The following is a 17,729-nucleotide window of genomic DNA, read 5'->3' as shown; positions in this document are numbered from 1 at the left end:
GCACTATTTTTATTTTATAAAGTACAAACGAAAATGAAACCATTTAAATGCATAAAATAACTCATTTTACTTTCTGGCATTTATGTGCTGTTGACTTCCGTCCTTTTTTTTATTAACCAATTCTTATCACTATCTGCATGTCTCATCAATGAGTATGCAATGATGGAGAACAAGCTTTTGGGGGTTTTGAGAACCAGAACCAAGCTAACTAAGCAATAAAGCTATAGTGAGCCCCTTTATTAAAATACCTGGAGGTGGGGAATAATACACAAACGATAGTGAGCCCCTTGATTAAAATACCTGGAGGTGGGGAATAATACACAAATTGTCATATTCACTCAGCATTGATCTAATTCACACATCTATAATACAATTTAGTAGAAATTTATTGTGTTCAGTTGTGTTTTAGGCACTAAAACAGTCCAATACTTTATAGTCAATCACATTTTTATATTGAAATAATGATGATTTCTGTGCCACCCCAGACAGGTTGCTGGCCCCTCCCTGGGAGCCTCCCTGGCCACCCCTATAAAAACATCCTGGCTCCGCCACTGCTGTCTGTTTTTTTTTCTCCAAATGAAAGGGGTTTAATTAACCTAGTAAACTCAGAAAACTCTTCTATAGTAGTCTAGGCTAAACTATGGCTATAGCTATGCTAAATACACTTCCCAGTTAACACTACTTAAGTTAATAAAAACACAAGGCAATGAGGCTATAGGCTTATAGTCTAGAGATGCTTTGAAGGATTCTGTAAGTGACTATTCCTGCATACATCTTTCAGCGCTTTACGCTTTTTTTTTTGTCCCCAGCCTTCATTGTGCACACGGCAGGGTTAAATAACACTTGTCTCTTATTTTCCCAGGAAGAAAATGCATACTCATACGGGAACATGCGAAGGTCAAGGGTTTGATCTCACTTATGTATTTGCCAGATGGCAGCAGGGAAAGAAAGAATCGAATAATTCAACAAATCTGTGTGTCTCTCTCTCTTGGTCCAGGTATCAGAGCAATGCGCGCGACCTGTCCGTGAACCCTCTTTAGTGGGCTTAGGAGAGTGACTTAAACGAGATCGTTTCATTAAGGCAATAACTCATTATTAATCTGAAGAGTAAGTTGTTTCAAATAAATTCTGTAATCAATTTTATACATATCAACAAAGTAAGTTATTTTTCGTCTGTTTGCAGATGTTTTCCTTATGTTGAAACCGTATTAATTTATCGCCGAATATAGTCTACGCTGTTTGATCACATGAATTGCATTCTAATACACAATATTTAACAAACCGAAAATACTATTAATTTTAAAAACAATTCCTTATGGGAGGATGTTGTTTCTGGTCAGATTATGTGTTAATTAGGCTATTTCTGGTTAGATTAGCCTATATATTAATTCATACCCTATTATTGAAGTATTCGTAAAAGATCTATAAATGATCTATTGCATGCATAAACAAAATAAAAAAAAAATTTTTTCAAATAAAATGATTATAGTTCGAGCTGTAGCCTAATAAATAGGCAAATATTTATTGTCAGGAACTTGTTTACGCTTGAATATTAATAACACTGAATTACAGACGAATAAATGTTTTTAGAAGTTTAGAATCGTCGTGTAAGTTGCACGCTATAAACACGTAAAATCATGAAGTTATAAGTAAAACATTATTAGGTTTGGTCTACATTACCAAATCAAACAAGCTCAATTCTTAAATTATAAAACAAATCTTCAGTGAATGGCAAGGAATTCCGCATTGAGTGGTCGTATTAATTCAGGATGAAACACAAACTGAAAAAAAAAATCTATTGGTGTTCATAACACCTGGCAAAGTTTGAAAACATGACTGGGCAAGTGCGCGGCTCTGAAAGCATTAATCAGGGCATCAGGCGATGCATCTGGCGGCTTAAGGATAGGACAAGACGCGCTAATTTGGTAGAAATGGCCCTTTTCCCCCCGTGACCCAGCGTCACCCCTGGCAAGCTGTTTAACATTAGTTAAGCAATTAAAACGTTTGAATGCAAATGTAGCTTTTGGTGAAAGCTCTGGCCATGGCATAAAGTGCATTATATTCTGTGTTTGTTATGATCCACATGATGCATGCCTTATATGAGGTCAAAATGTATTATGACGGCACGACAAAAATGCAGTTACTGGCCTTAAGGTATAAGCAACACGTGGCTGAGCGCTAAATGGTTGGTCTGTGCTTGGCACGAATAAATATTCATAAAACATAAAATTTACTTGCTACAACGTTATGAAAACCAAATAATACAAAAGCGGCAATATTGCTTGAGGCTCCAAGAAGTTCTGCAAGGAGGAACAAAACAGACAACAAATCTGTCTGGGAGTGTCTGACCTACTGGCAGTCACATGTCTTGGCGGTCGCCCCAACACAGGCAGGCACAGGTCTGTTTAAACAGGGTGTTTTAGCCACAGCTTAGCAGGGTATTACGACTCTCTTTATTTGGTAACTTGTGGTTATATGATTCTCTTATGCAGTATATAAAGCTGGAGATATGCGTTTGGTTTGTCTCTATCACATAGATTACGTTCGGGTCGTCCTAAAGGAAGTGTCTATGGATTCTCTCCGAAATGTAAGTCAATAAACATTCTTAATCAAATGAAAGTAGTTGAGTGAATGTTAATTTACATATGTTACATATGTTAATTGACATATTAATAATACATTTAATGTCTTAAGTTTTGCATTATAGCCAACATTGTTAATCATAATGCTTGATCGTAAACTAAATCTAATAAATCACTGCAACATAAATCAAATAAATGGTGTATTTGTCTGTAGTTTTTAGGCAATTAACCTGAATGTTGTGACTTGTTTTCAGTGCAAAATATGTATGTTCTCTTAGGCGGGATAATATAGGCTATGAAAAGAAAAGAAATGTTTACAAAATGCCTGTGTAGATTGATCTTGAGAGTGCGCAGACGCGGCCGGCTGCTGGCGACAGTAACATACAGGCATGTTCATTGTTCACTTGAACTCAGAGGAGGTGAGCGCACAGTCTAATGGCTACAAATATGTTCAGATATCTGCTTAAAATGGTTTTAGATCAAGAAATTTGAAAACATTTATGCTCCAAGGACCACGTCATTTTTGTGAATCCTAATGCTCTGTTGAGTGAAATTGACCTATATCATGAAATACAGAGGTGTTTTCCCACTTGTTCATCTTCAGATGTGACGCATTCCGTGTGCATTGCATTAGAGAGTTTAACCACGCTACTGGACTGAATCCTACTTGATTTCTGTGAAGCTTACCGTGTTGTTCCTATGCAATACTCTGTATAGAGATACGCTGAAAAGAAATGCAATATCGATAGGCTTACCTGTTTCCTCTAAAAATCATACTGCTTTTGCTCCATGCGGAAATACGATGGAGGCTCGGTTCATGTTTAAGCAAGCATATTTTGTTGTGTCATATAGCCTATTGTTTGCGTCTGCCCCATCTGCACGACCCAGCCAAGCGCAACAAAAAGCCCAATGAAACGCGCTCTAGTCCGTGACGTCAGTGATTCTGCTGCCCTCTACTTCCTGTCCTGAGGCGACTGACCTCCGCGTGAATCTAAGTGTCACACAGGCGTTTAATTTAGAAAATGGAGAAACAGATTGTTTACACTCCAGATTGTTCCATGTAAAATAATGCTCTCAGTTTAATATAACAGTAAGATTATGTTAAAATGTCCCTTCTAATGTGTCTTTTAATAACCAAAGCTAAGAATACTAGAGCCTAATGCATGTACCGGGGAAAAATGAAAACCATAAACTAGTCCTTTTCCTTCGTTAATCTGGACAAGGAGCTTTGCCTTACTGAACTAACAGCAACACAAGTTAATTTGTAGCACAGAAAATAATATTTTCGAGAACGAATACTACAATAAACGTGGTGAGAATTACCTAACGCAATAAAGGTATATGTAAGAAGGCAAATATAAATTAATTCTCACTATTACTCGTAACAGGCCTTTATGCTAAATGGTAACAAAAGTCTGGATAGAGGACTGTGCTGCGCTCTGATTTAATCAGTTATACTCACCCTGAATTAAAATATATATATTTTTAAAGGATAAAGTAAAAACTGAACACGGTTTATTAATACGCCACCATGAGCACAGAAATAAATGAACTGCTGACTAAAACAATCAACAGCGAAAAAAAAAAATCTGATGTGTGCTGGCAAAATAAATATTTCATAAGTCACTCTTTGAACTTCTAAATCAAAACATTGCAAATAATATCCTTATATATGTGCTTAATTAATTTACATTGTACGAAAAATGGTCAAATCATTCTTAAAGAGCCCACGCACCCACAGCTAAATATCTTGTTAGAAAGCCAAACAAAAGCAAGATTTAAAAGAAGCACAGAGAGAGTGTATGAAAATTATACGTTAAATTAAATCATACATTAAACAATAAAATAGGCATATTTTTATTATAAATTACTACTTTGTATTGGACTTTGCAAAACTGCGTGACTATAAAGAATTACATGCTTTAGTGCATGAACGTCTGAGTGAATTTTGATAATGATCTAAAACAAATGTTTATTTCCATTTCCGATTTCTCTTATAGTGTGATAAAATATGAAATGTCAACAAAAATTGTTCCAAAACATTTAAATGATCTGATTTATCTGAAAATACCTTAACTTCATTCAAGACTTTATGGGCCCATTTAGGCTAATTTAACAACAAATTTTACGCATTTAGTTTTCAAAGATTGAAAAGTTTGAAAATTAATAAAATATATTCCCATTAATGCTAGCTTTAACAGAATGTAAGGCAGATTGTCTTTTATATTTTATATCAAATGAAAGCATCGGTTAACATTACAGTGGTCATTGGCGACCTGCCGTAGGCCTATTCATTCCATCCAAACAGATAAACAAATAATACCTTTTAATGGTAACTCTTGCACTTGGGCACTTGGGCACTTGACAGAATAATTAATGTGGACTCATGCAATATATTAGATACGTTAAATAATAGCCTACATTAATATAGCAGTCTTAGTTTGTTACGCAGCGGCAACTGCGCAGCGCACTTTATTGCGTAGGCCTAGCATTTATAGCTATACAAATAATAAAATATAATAATACTTTATTATTATTATTATTATAGGCTACACTTAGGCCTACATTAATATTATTAGTAGTTGTTTTTATTTTTAAAATAGTTGTCCAATTGCCTTTTCTTTATTAAGAACCTGGATGATTGTAATTTTGTTTATTCAGAACGAAAATGTCTATATTATGACCGCGGCATGGTTTTTGGATAATTTAGCTACATTACCGCATTCTTCGTTTAATTTTTATTTTATTTTCTGACATGTAGAACAACCATTCAGGGTTTTCCACTAGCCTACAGTAAAATATTTCGAGACATTTAGTGTCTACTTTATAGAAACGTAACAGAACTGTTTGCTGAAACATGAACATGAGAAATGTCTAGCTATCCTTGCATTGCCATTTTCACTGATATCACGTGTGCCGCGAGTCCTATAAGATTAACGTCAGTAAGTGCTAAATCCACTGGTTCCGTAAAGCTCTTAACCAACAACCTGACACTGAGATCCAAATCATAATGCGGCCAAATAGGCTTATTTTGATTCATATGTTTAAGTAGCCTATGTTGGGTCATGTTTTTCTGAAACAAAATAAAAATGATTAAAATGATTAAAAATACACTACATAGGCTACTATAAAACGTTTTATATTCTATATTAATTGTTGATGCGACGAATAATGGTGCTATTTCTTCTCAAGTTTGCGAGTGCATGTAGTTTCCCCCCTTAAATTAAGTTTGATAATGCGTTATCAATCAGATTTATCATTAAATTAATCGAAGGCTTGTGAAGGTTGGGAACAAGAGGTCGCGAAATATTCAGCATTTTACGTCAAGAGGAATGGAGGATCCTGTTATGTTTATGAAGGCCACAACAGCGTCAAGATGGATATTGAACTTATTCCAATTAAATGCGTTATGAAAGAGAAACGCAGACTCAGTTCTCGCGGTGTTACATCTGAGGTTGCCGAGCAAACGCAAACCGTCAACAAAGCCTGCGGGAATGCGCACCTGACAGCAAAGGACTGTAAAGAAGAAATTCTGTCGTAAACCAAACAACCATGTCATATAAAGGACTCTTGAGCCATAGCAAAGTATCAAAAGGGGACCAGGAGTTTTACGACTTGAAGAACAAAGCCGCAGAGTATTACAGGTCCACCGGGGTCCCGCAGAAGATAGAAAACGTCTTGAACGAGGTGTTTTGGCAGAAGCCGGATGACATCTATGGTTATCTGGTGGGACAAATCAAATAACTTATGCTTTTGAGACATGGCAACTGTTAACATTTTATTTTGTAATTATAATTATACCTGCTGTAGAATTATAAATGACAATTGTCATTGCGTCTTCTCGTTTACTTGTTATTCCACCAGAATGAGGTCAGTATTGATGTAGGTCAGATCCCCATAATTACACACCAACATAATGAACTCAAATCAATAACTACCTACTGCTCTTTTTCAGGTTAACTATTTTTCCAGGCTCTCCTATACTCCAGTGATTAGTAAAATCACTGGAAGAGAGGTGTTTGACGGAAGAGGATTGACAGCAGTTCAGACCCAAGTGTACTGCATCATCAGGAAAGAGGAAAAGGTATATTCTGAAATCATCCACACGTTTTCCCAACAGAGCAGCTACCAGTTTGTCCCATGAGCTTTAGGTGTATTACAGCAAGTAGGTCTAAAGTAATTAAATTAACGTTGCTTTTTGTAGGCAACAAGATGGTTATCAGATCTGAGTGTCTCTGTTTTGCCGGTTATGAGGAACTGGAACCTCATCGCCCTGTAACCTTTCACCTTGTGCCATTTGCACCATGCTGTTCACAGCAGAAAATTGTAGTGACAGTGACACAATGATGCATTTAGGTCACAGCATGTCCACATACTCATGCACACACAGAACAATTAAAGTAGCAGAGCGTGCGCGTTTGTACTGTGACGCACGTGCTTCAGCAACCAACCACTATGTGTGAGCAACAGATCACTCTCTGTCTCTCATTCTCCATCTGTTTTGCATCCATCTCTCTATCGCTGTTTGCAAAGTAAGCATTATGTCTTCTGGCATGGTGGCCATATTGCAGTTGAGTGCTGCTGTTTTAGTTTGGCACATTTAGAAATTATGACAGTGATACATTGGGACAAGGAACAGGCAAACTGTATGCATGAGCTGGGGGTGGAGTGGACAGGTGAAAGGAGGAGGGGAGGAGAAAGAAAGAAAAGTGGGGAGAAACAGTGATAGGAAGGGAGAGGTGTAGAACACTGCCCAGATTCAGATCAGTGTTTTGGAAGTGCTCGAAAGTGATGACTCACTTTTCAACAGAACTTTCTGACTTCTGATCTCTGCTTTAGCATTAGCCAAACCCAAACATACTCATCTTTGACGAGAATATTCGCCGTTCCCCTTATTGTGAAAGAAATGCATTGTTTTCAATGTGAAATCCACACATTTTGACAATGAAATACAAAGATCAAGTGGTGAACACCAGCACACAGCAGCACCAGGGCCAACAGTTCATGTGTAGATTGTTATATTCAGACCTTTGTCTTTTCAGTCTTGAATTTTGAAATGTCTTGTATTCCCGACCATGAACTCTTGATTCATTCATTTTAGAAGAAATAGCAGTTTACTTTTTTATGAGGCTCAAATGTCATGCAGTGTGTGTATGTGCAAATAAGTGCTGAAATTAACTTTTACATGTTTCTATTATTATTATTATTATTATTGTATTCCATTGCAATATTTTCCCCCGGAAATTATTTTATTTTTCTAATCATAAAAAAAAAAAACAGTTTAAAAATATTTGTAGGAAATCTAAAAAATGTTTTCTGTAATTAAAATAAAGCAATAATAATAATAATAATAATAATAATAATAAAATATAAGTTGAAAATGTAAACTTAGAAAACTAAAAATTATAACGAAAAGTATACATTTTGTCTTGGTAACTAACTGAAATGTTTAAGTACTAAAATTACTATATTTAACCCTCTACCGCACGCATTATGATAGACTATACATTGGGACAAGGAACAGGCAAACTGTATGCATGAGCTGGGGGTGGAGTGGACAGGTGAAAGGAGGAGGGGAGGAGAAAGAAAGAAAAGTGGGGAGAAACAGTGATAGGAAGGGAGAGGTGTAGAACACTGCCCAGATTCAGATCAGTGTTTTGGAAGTGCTCGAAAGTGATGACTCACTTTTCAACAGAACTTTCTGACTTCTGATCTCTGCTTTAGCATTAGCCAAACCCAAACATACTCATCTTTGACGAGAATATTCGCCGTTCCCCTTATTGTGAAAGAAATGCATTGTTTTCAATGTGAAATCCACACATTTTGACAATGAAATACAAAGATCAAGTGGTGAACACCAGCACACAGCAGCACCAGGGCCAACAGTTCATGTGTAGATTGTTATATTCAGACCTTTGTCTTTTCAGTCTTGAATTTTGAAATGTCTTGTATTCCCGACCATGAACTCTTGATTCATTCATTTTAGAAGAAATAGCAGTTTACTTTTTTATGAGGCTCAAATGTCATGCAGTGTGTGTATGTGCAAATAAGTGCTGAAATTAACTTTTACATGTTTCTATTATTATTATTATTATTATTGTATTCCATTGCAATATTTTCCCCCGGAAATTATTTTATTTTTCTAATCATAAAAAAAAAAAACAGTTTAAAAATATTTGTAGGAAATCTAAAAAATGTTTTCTGTAATTAAAATAAAGCAATAATAATAATAATAATAATAATAATAATAAAATATAAGTTGAAAATGTAAACTTAGAAAACTAAAAATTATAACGAAAAGTATACATTTTGTCTTGGTAACTAACTGAAATGTTTAAGTACTAAAATTACTATATTTAAAACTGAATAAAAATCAAAATTATACTGAAATATTAAAAAAGCCATAAAACTGTCATATAACTAAATAAAACTAAACATAAATGAAAACTGAAAATATACAAATTAAATCTAATTTAAAATATGAATAAATACTATAACAGTATACAAATATTACCGAAATAACATAGCACATTTTACGTCAAATATTTTAGTCAGCTGATTAAAATTAACTGAATCTGAACAATGAGAATAATTAAACAATCCTAGAATAGAATTGAATAAATATATCAGATTTGCCAAATGCAATACAGAGAAATTCGTTATGGGGGCACATTTTGAATTTCAATGACATTTTGTGTAAATTACAGATGGTGTGCAGTGCAGTGATGGATGGACTTTGTGATGGTCTGGCTGATGGCGTGGCAGAGTCAGGGGAGGTATTTTCTAACAACAACCAGCAACGTCTGTCCATCACAACAGCTCTGAAGTGGATCAGAGAGCATCTCAGTCCAATGCTGCAAAGCTTCAACCCCACTGACCAAACCAATATGGACAAACTACTCAGGTGATTACACATACAATACAAAATACACAAGCATCACTCAAAGAACATGAAGGTTGTTATGATAACTAAGCTTTAATACACACATGCACGACTGAGGTTGTGTGTCTTTTGCCTGCAGTGATTTCTTCATGGCTCGTTACCTGGAGTACAAGGACAGCCTTAACAGAGAGGAGGATGAGCTGAGGAATGAATCAGTGTCTGAGGCTCCTACACCTGCCCCTGCCCCTGCCCCTGCCCCTGCCCCTGCCAAAGACAAGAAAGGAGGTGATAAAGGTAAAGGAGCTTAATGTTTTGCCATTTTTAAAGAGTATTTAGCTGTATTTCACAGTAAAACATCACTGATGTTACATATAGTTTGAGCTCACACAATAAATATATCAGAATAGAAGAGGGATCAGAGTCAGGTTAAGTGAGGTTGCCACAGGAGGAAAAAAGCTCATCCTAGTACAGCAAGTAAAAAACCCTGTGGGATTCAAAGACAGGATGGTTGACAGGATTGCAGCCAATCTTCTGCACTCTGCTGTCATCTCACTGATCTGAGACCTGTTGTAAAAAGCAGTCTGAAAGATTCCACACTTCTCTGTTATCATAGAAATCCTACTGGGAGCTACTCTCAGATACATTAGCAGCTTGTACTGAGTCACATGTGTTTCATTCTGTGTGACGGTGACTCTGTTTTAACCTTTTCATTGAATCCAACCTTTCTTGAAATCTTAGAAAAATCAAAGATATACAGATTTAGAGGTGCCCCAGGTAACCTTTTCTACTTTAAAAAACCGTTTACCCCTAAATAAATGAATAGTACTTTTGAAAAAGATGTTTAATATGATGGCTTTCAGTTATATCAGTGGCCTAGAAAAAGCTGTTTTATTCTTCTCTCATAGTGGCCGTCATGTCGACATCGCACACTCAGATAAATGCTTCTCGCTTAATCTCTGCAACCCCACCATTATTGGACATTCTTGCTAGAGAAATAATCAGGAACTAAAAACTTTGATGCTTCAGCTCAGATGACATAAGATAATATAGTGCGCTTTAAACTGCAGATCCTTCATTTTGACCTCTCCATCCCCTGCACTTTCTCCTGCCGTCACTCTTTTTGTATTCAGGTAAAAAAGGAAACAACACAGAGAAGCCCCTCCCTCCTGCAGAGACCCCAGTGCCAAGGCTGCCAGGGGCTACAGCAGTGGGTGTGGATTCTTTGGCTGTGGCAAGAACTGCTGCCAGACTTCTAGGAGAACCCTTATACCGACATATCACATCAGTCAGTGTCCCGCAGGTACTATACCGTTCAAAAGTTGGGGGTTGGTAAGATTTTATGCTCACAAAGGCTGCATTTATTTCATCAAGAATACAGTAAAAACAGTAATGTTGTGAAATATTATTACAATATAAAACTGGTTTAGTATATTAATTTTAATATATTTTAAAATGTAATTTATTATTGTGATGGCAAAGCCAAATTATTCCAGTCTTGATCCTTCCAATTCACTCTGATATGCTTATTTAGTGCTCAAGAAACATGTATTGTTGTTATTATTATTATCATCAATGTTGACAGTTGTGCTCCTTAATATTTTTGTGTAAACATACATTCATATTTTTTTTCAGGATTCTTTGATTAATAGAAAATTAACGACATTAAACATTTCTCATTTTTGATCAATTGAATGTGTCCTTGTTAAATTAAAGTATTAAAGGAATAGTTCATCCAAAAATGCAAATTAGCTGAAAATTTACCATCCAAGATGTAGATGAGTTTGTTTCCTCATTGGAACAGATTTGGAGAAATTTAGCTTTACATCACTTGCTCACCAATGGTGAATGGGTGCCATCAGAATGAGAGTCCAAACAGCAGATGAAAAAATACCACAATAATCCACAAGACTCAAGTCCATCAATTAATATCTTGTAATGTGAAAAGCCACGTGAACATATTCAAGTTCTTACAAACACACAGCTTTTTACTTAACAATAGTGGATTACCATTCACTGCAGAGGATCCATTTGTGAGCAAGTGATGTAATGATAAATGTATCCAAATCAGTTTCAATGATGAAACAAACTCATCTACTTCTTGGATGGCCTGAGGGTTTGTAAATTTTCAGTAAATTTGCATTTTGGGGTGAACTATTCCTTTAATTTCTTTAAAAAAACAAATCAAATAAAAAAAATATTGCTTTAGGTAGCACGGACTGTATTATTGCTTTAGTTAGACAACTTTTAAAGTATATGTAAATACACAGACACACGTCATGCATGTTTATCATCAAGGTGACGTGTATGCTTGAAGAACTGCATTACGGGAGAAGACGTGTTCTGATGAACTTATTATTCAGAAATATACTAATAAATAACACTATACTGATGTAAAACTCCTTTTTTATCCTCTTCCTCATTTCCTGTGAACTGCTTTAGGCTCAGAATAAGACGCACCTGCCAGCGCCTATGATTACAATACTGAGCTGTGGAAAGAACGCTGCGGGCAAACTCAACCTGCTGGAGGAGGTCATCCTCATGCCCAGCTCATCGCAAAGAGTCAGAGAAGTATGCATGTGCTTAAGGATCCCACCTTTTTACACTTAAACAAAAACAAACACTCTTTTAGTAAAGTAGGCTGTGTTCAGCACAGAAGTGTTAATGCTGTGCTGACTGCTCTCACTCCAGTGTCCAGACTACTTATCTTTAGTGTGTGTGTGTGTGTGTGTTGGCCTTGCAGGTCATTGGCATGGGCCTTGAGCTGCAGTGTGAAATGAGGAGAGTTTTGAATGGATCTGCGTATAAAGCTGGGGTAAGGATGCTCTCATAGGGTTTGACTCTTTGACAAAGGGACATAATGTTCTATGCTCCGGCTCACACAAAAGCATCAAGCAGCACACAAATTACGTGTGGATTTTTTTTTTTTTTTGATGCTTTGTTGGGGTAATTATCCGCACATCATCATCTGAATGAAATAAACAGGCCTCAATCACATGCAGGGCTTATGAATGACGATTGAACCACTTAACAGCATGTCACACAATAAATATATATTTATGTTTAGATGGGAGGCTATTACTGGTGCACTGTGCATTGTGGGAACCTCAGAGCACTAATGTTATAGCCTTGATAAAGACCTTCATAACATTATAAGGTAGGGGTGCTGGATTCGATTTAATTCTAACATACCCTGGTTTTCGGTTGAGCTTGTTCAGGTGAGTTTGATTTACAAGTGGAACTAAACGCTACCACCAGGAATGGCTTCTGTAAGGATACATAATGGATTATCAATGGGATATCATTTCCCAGTTAACTCTCAATTGTACAATTTTATGGTATAACCTCCTTGGATCCAGCAATTTATGTCACTTGCTTTTCGTCAATTTCTCTAAAACCATGCATGCCGCAGCTACACTTGTTAAAGAGGACAACCTGGGATTTTCAGAGATCAAATGTCTAGGGGTTTGGCCATGATTACTGCCCCTCTTTGGTTTTTAAAAATGTCTGACATCAAGAAGTCAGTGATTTTATGGAAAGAAGAAAAGAAAATTTATTGTTTTTGCAGTTATCATTACGTTAATGTGCAAATTAGACACATTACATAAGGTTGAGAACACCCATTTTTGACAATGTTTACACAAACTGTGAAATAAATCCAAAAGTAAATATTACCTTTCAAAAGTTTGGGGTCTGTAAAATGAATACTTTTATTCAGCAAGGATGCATTAAACTGATCAAAAGTGACAGTAAAGACATTTATAATGTTAGAAAAGGTTTCAATTTCAAATGAATGCTGTTCTTTTTAACTTTTTATTAATTAAATAATCCTGGAAAAAAGTATCTAAAAGTAGCACAATTGTTCTCAACATTGATAATAATAAGAAATGTTTCTTTAAAAAAAAGTCATTCCTGAATGAAATAGGCCTCAATACAGGTTTGTCTGACCTGATTGTATGACATCAAAATTCATAATTATAATTCACATCAAAATATATTTTAATCTTTAGTGCAAGAATGAGAAATATGTAAACTGGCTTGAGTGCCTTATAGATGGATTTTGTCTTTGAAAAAAAAAAACAAGAACATTAAAAAAAGATAAACATGTTTTTAAATAAATAAATAAATACATACATAAATCCCACAATTCTTTATGTATTTTAACATCTGTGTAACAGCTGCTGAAAATGCAGCTACAACTTAACAGTAATAAATTCTATATTTAAATGTAAATATATATATATATATACACTGAACAATATTATAAACGCAACACTTTTGTTGCCTTTTGTGTACATAGAAAAAGTCTTAGATCTTTGAGTTCAGCTCATGAAAAATGGGGGTAAAAACAAAAGTGTTGCGTTTATAATTTTGTTCAGTATATATATATAAACAGTCATAGTTCGAATTGTAATATTTCACAATATGGCTGCATTTACTGTATTATTTATTTTTTATCAGATAAACACAGCTTTTTTGAGCATAATAGACTTCTTTCAGAAACAGTAAACATGTAAAAACAAATCCCATTAACCCCAAACTATTGAACAGTAATGTATGTAAAGTAATAATTCTGTGATAGCTTTAATAACAATTAAGATAATAGTCCCAAGCTAGTATACTGTCTGAAACTTTTCAGAACCATTTCCATTTTGCCACATGTTGCCAATAATTCATTATGATGATATATGATATTCCTCTATCACTAATCTAGTCTTTCTCAGCCTATAGGTGTAACAGATGAGGGAGCATTACAGGTGGGGTTTGAACGTCCTGAACAGGCTCTTGATCTGGTCACAGAGGCATGTGCTAACCTGGCATTGCCTTTGGGTTCAGACCTGCGCTTGGCTATAAACTGTGCAGCACACGGCCTGATGGGACTATGTGAGTGATGAGAAGACAGAACAGAGAAATGATTACTTTCACGCTCACCCAAAACAAGTACTGCAAATGTTTAAAATAAAAGTCTAAATAATATACAGTAACCGTTTTAAATATTTTTCTTGCTGTATTCTAGTCACGTGGGAAGTATGAGGTAATGTCCGGCTGTCACAAATCCCCAGATGAATTGGTGGACATATACGAGGGTCTGATTAACAAATATCCTGCTATCACATCCCTCATTGATCCTTTCAGGAAAGAGGTGAGATTAAATGTGATATTAAACTCCTTAGTGTACCAAGTGTCATGCAGCTCATCTGGTTGAACTGACAGCGTGTCTCTGAGTTAAGGATGTAGATCAGTGGGAGAGGCTGGCTTCAGTGATTGGTCAGTCATGCTGCCTGATTGCAGATGCTGCATCCAATCTCTGTCCTCGCTGGAGTGAAGCGAAACCCCTCCCACCTGGGGTCACCAGGGTCATTATTAGGCACCATAGTGATATGACCATATCTGACCTTATACAAACCATAGCAGAGCGGAAAGGTAGGCTCCAAACATGAGCAAACAGGATGAAAGAGTACTTTACTCAAATCTAAGTGCTCACTGTGTGTTCTGGCATTGTCGCTTTGACAATAATTTGCATAACATCCAAGTCTAAATATATTGACTGTAATAAGTATGTAACTCTTCCCTATGCACACTCAGATGCAGAGACAATGCTGGCTGCAGGCAGTGGCGATACATCAACTGTTGACCTGGTGGGTTGATAACAATTCTGTTTTGTTTTAGGGAATTCATTTCTCAGTGGTATGTGTGCATGTAGTCTCTGATTAAGTCTTTTAATAAAAATACAAAAATAAATAGTGAAATCAGATTAATTTAGTTCCTGAATATGTGCCAATGAACATACCATTCAAACAACTGATGCAGCTCATGAAATTACAGTTCTATCATACTGTAGATTAAATGTGTTGCTGAACACAAACCAAATGTATGACAAGAGTCCAAAGAACTGAGACCGACAATTTTTCTAATTTAGTAGAAAATTTTTAATTAAAAACGATATTATCATAGGATAATTTGCACAAAAAGTAAAAAAAAAAAAAATTAACATGAATGTTAGAATTTAGCTGATTTGATTAGTATAATTAATACTAATGGAAAATCTTAAATAATTATTGGTTTGATTTGTTTGACATTTTTCAAAATCCAAAAACTTTTCAGGTTTAATTAGATTTTTATTCACAGTTTCTTTCTTCTGGACCTGACCATAAGTGTGTGTTTAAAGGCTGTAGGGTCAGGTGTGTCCTTTCTGAAACTGACAAATACAATCGTCTGATGGCGATAGAAGAGGAACTGGAGCATGAGGGGATCCTGGGTACGGTTCTGTCTTTCACACATTCTCACACTTACATAATGGCAAGTACTATAAGTAGCATCTATATTCAGAAAACAATGTATAGTACCTTTGTGTCTTTCAGGTGCTAGAGAAAAAAAACAGCCTCTGTTAGCTCTTTCCATACATTTAACTCCGGAAGCGGCTGTGACTCTGTGACCATCTCTACTTGATGTGACTTCATCTCCTGTCTGTCTGTCTGGCATTATAACAGCAAGGTTTGTCTGACCTTGACTGCATGGCATTAAAATATATTTTTTAGTGCAAGATTGTAAACATGCAACATGTAAACTGTCTCATCACATGCACCATATTCCTGTGTGATATACTTTAGTGCTTATAGATGGTTTATACATTAAAAAACATTATGAAATAAACATAACCATGTTTTTTTTTATATAAAGCCCACCCACAATTTTTAATACATTTTAATATTTTTCACAGTAGTCACAGTGAACATTTCCAAATAGACTTGCCCACCATATAATTATTTTGTGTGATTGTCCACAAAATTAATTGTGTGTGTGTGTGTGTGTGTGTGTGTGTGAAATATTACACTTCAGATTTAAATACATAATTTATTAATTTAATTACATATTTAAGTATATAAATATGTTTAGTATTATTGTTTCAATTGTAAAATGCATCTGGGATTTCAGAAAACTGAGACAATGAACTCCGTCCCCCTTTTTTCTCCCCCACACACAGACAGGTTCTCTATATACAGACAACAGATACTGACACACACACACACACAGAGTGACTGAATGGGGCCAATTATCCAGCCTGTTCAAAAGGGCAGCAGTGTCCGCTTCATACAAGTGTTTGTGTCTGTTTATGTGTTTGTATGAAAGAGTGTGAATGGACTGTTTTGTGTTAACAAGTGAGAGAAAACACAAACCCACAGCTGTGCTGCAAAACTACAGACCACAATAATGTGACACGTTCAGCTCCTAATCAACTCGCAACATGTTCGTTATCTTGTTTACCTCTTAATTGATTCATAGAAATCCTAACATTGAATTTACTAACATTGTACCTTTTAAGGAGAGAAACACAGCCCTCAAAATACATTAAACTTACATGATGCAGACCAGAGAGCATTTTGTAAGTGTACAATGGGTGACATCTGTGAAAAAATAGCTATTTCCACTCGGCAGGAGTGGAGGGGGTCCTGACGGCATCCGCAGAGAGACAGAGAGATTTGAGACCAGCATTACAAGTTACTGTGGCTTCCCACCAGGCAATCATTCTGTTTGAAAAATAAACAAAATGACTAACAAAACAGGCTAAATTAAGCGTTTTACACACACATATACACACTCTGGGCTCTAAATTGTGGTTCTGTCAATAGAGGTTGTTTTGTGTTGCTTGACTATGGTTTTGAAACAAGTGCAAGACAAGTGTTTCAGAACACCATAAAAAAAGCAAACATAAGAAAGACAGAAACAGCAGCAGAGCAACAGCCCAGCACGGCGTTTCAAGATTACTAGCTCGTCAAGATTGACAGAATGTTTATAATAAGATGAGAGAGAGACTGCAGTTGAGCAAGATGTTTATTCATTTACACCTCACATCTTCAACAAACGCCAAACCAGAAACAACAAAGCAAAATACACTACGAGCGGGACAGAAGAGCTAGTAAAAATGTGAGTCGATTATTGATTGTATTTTGAGTACTGTTGGGGAATGGAGTTGAAACTGATAGAAAACTTCACTCTAAGAGGATCTAGATGCTTTCTAGAATGTTTATCATCCGGGTTTCTGATCTCTGTTCCACATATAGTTTTAATGTCACACAAAGTCCAATAATAATAATAATAATAATAATAATAATAATAATAGTAACACTTCACACAGTAAGGTCCAATTAGTAAATTCACTAACAACATTAAGTAACAATGAGCAATAAACGTCTCGGTTACGTATGGTAACCCTCGTTCCCTGAAGGAGGGAACGGAGACGTCACGTCGGATGACCGACGAATTGG

The 17,729-nt window shown here is 35.9% G+C and overlaps 1 pseudogene; it reads left to right on the top strand.

The window, feature by feature from the left end:
- The first annotated feature begins 2,437 nt into the window (after positions 1 to 2,437).
- Positions 2,438 to 16,261, top strand: LOC107671126 (enolase 4-like; annotated as a pseudogene).
- The last annotated feature ends 1,468 nt before the right edge of the window (positions 16,262 to 17,729 follow it).

Source organism: Sinocyclocheilus anshuiensis, unplaced genomic scaffold (genome assembly GCF_001515605.1).
Source record: "Sinocyclocheilus anshuiensis isolate Anshui unplaced genomic scaffold, SAMN03320099.WGS_v1.1 scaffold861, whole genome shotgun sequence".
Lineage (NCBI taxonomy): Eukaryota > Metazoa > Chordata > Actinopteri > Cypriniformes > Cyprinidae > Sinocyclocheilus > Sinocyclocheilus anshuiensis.
This window is presented reverse-complemented; position numbering and strand designations above follow the sequence as displayed.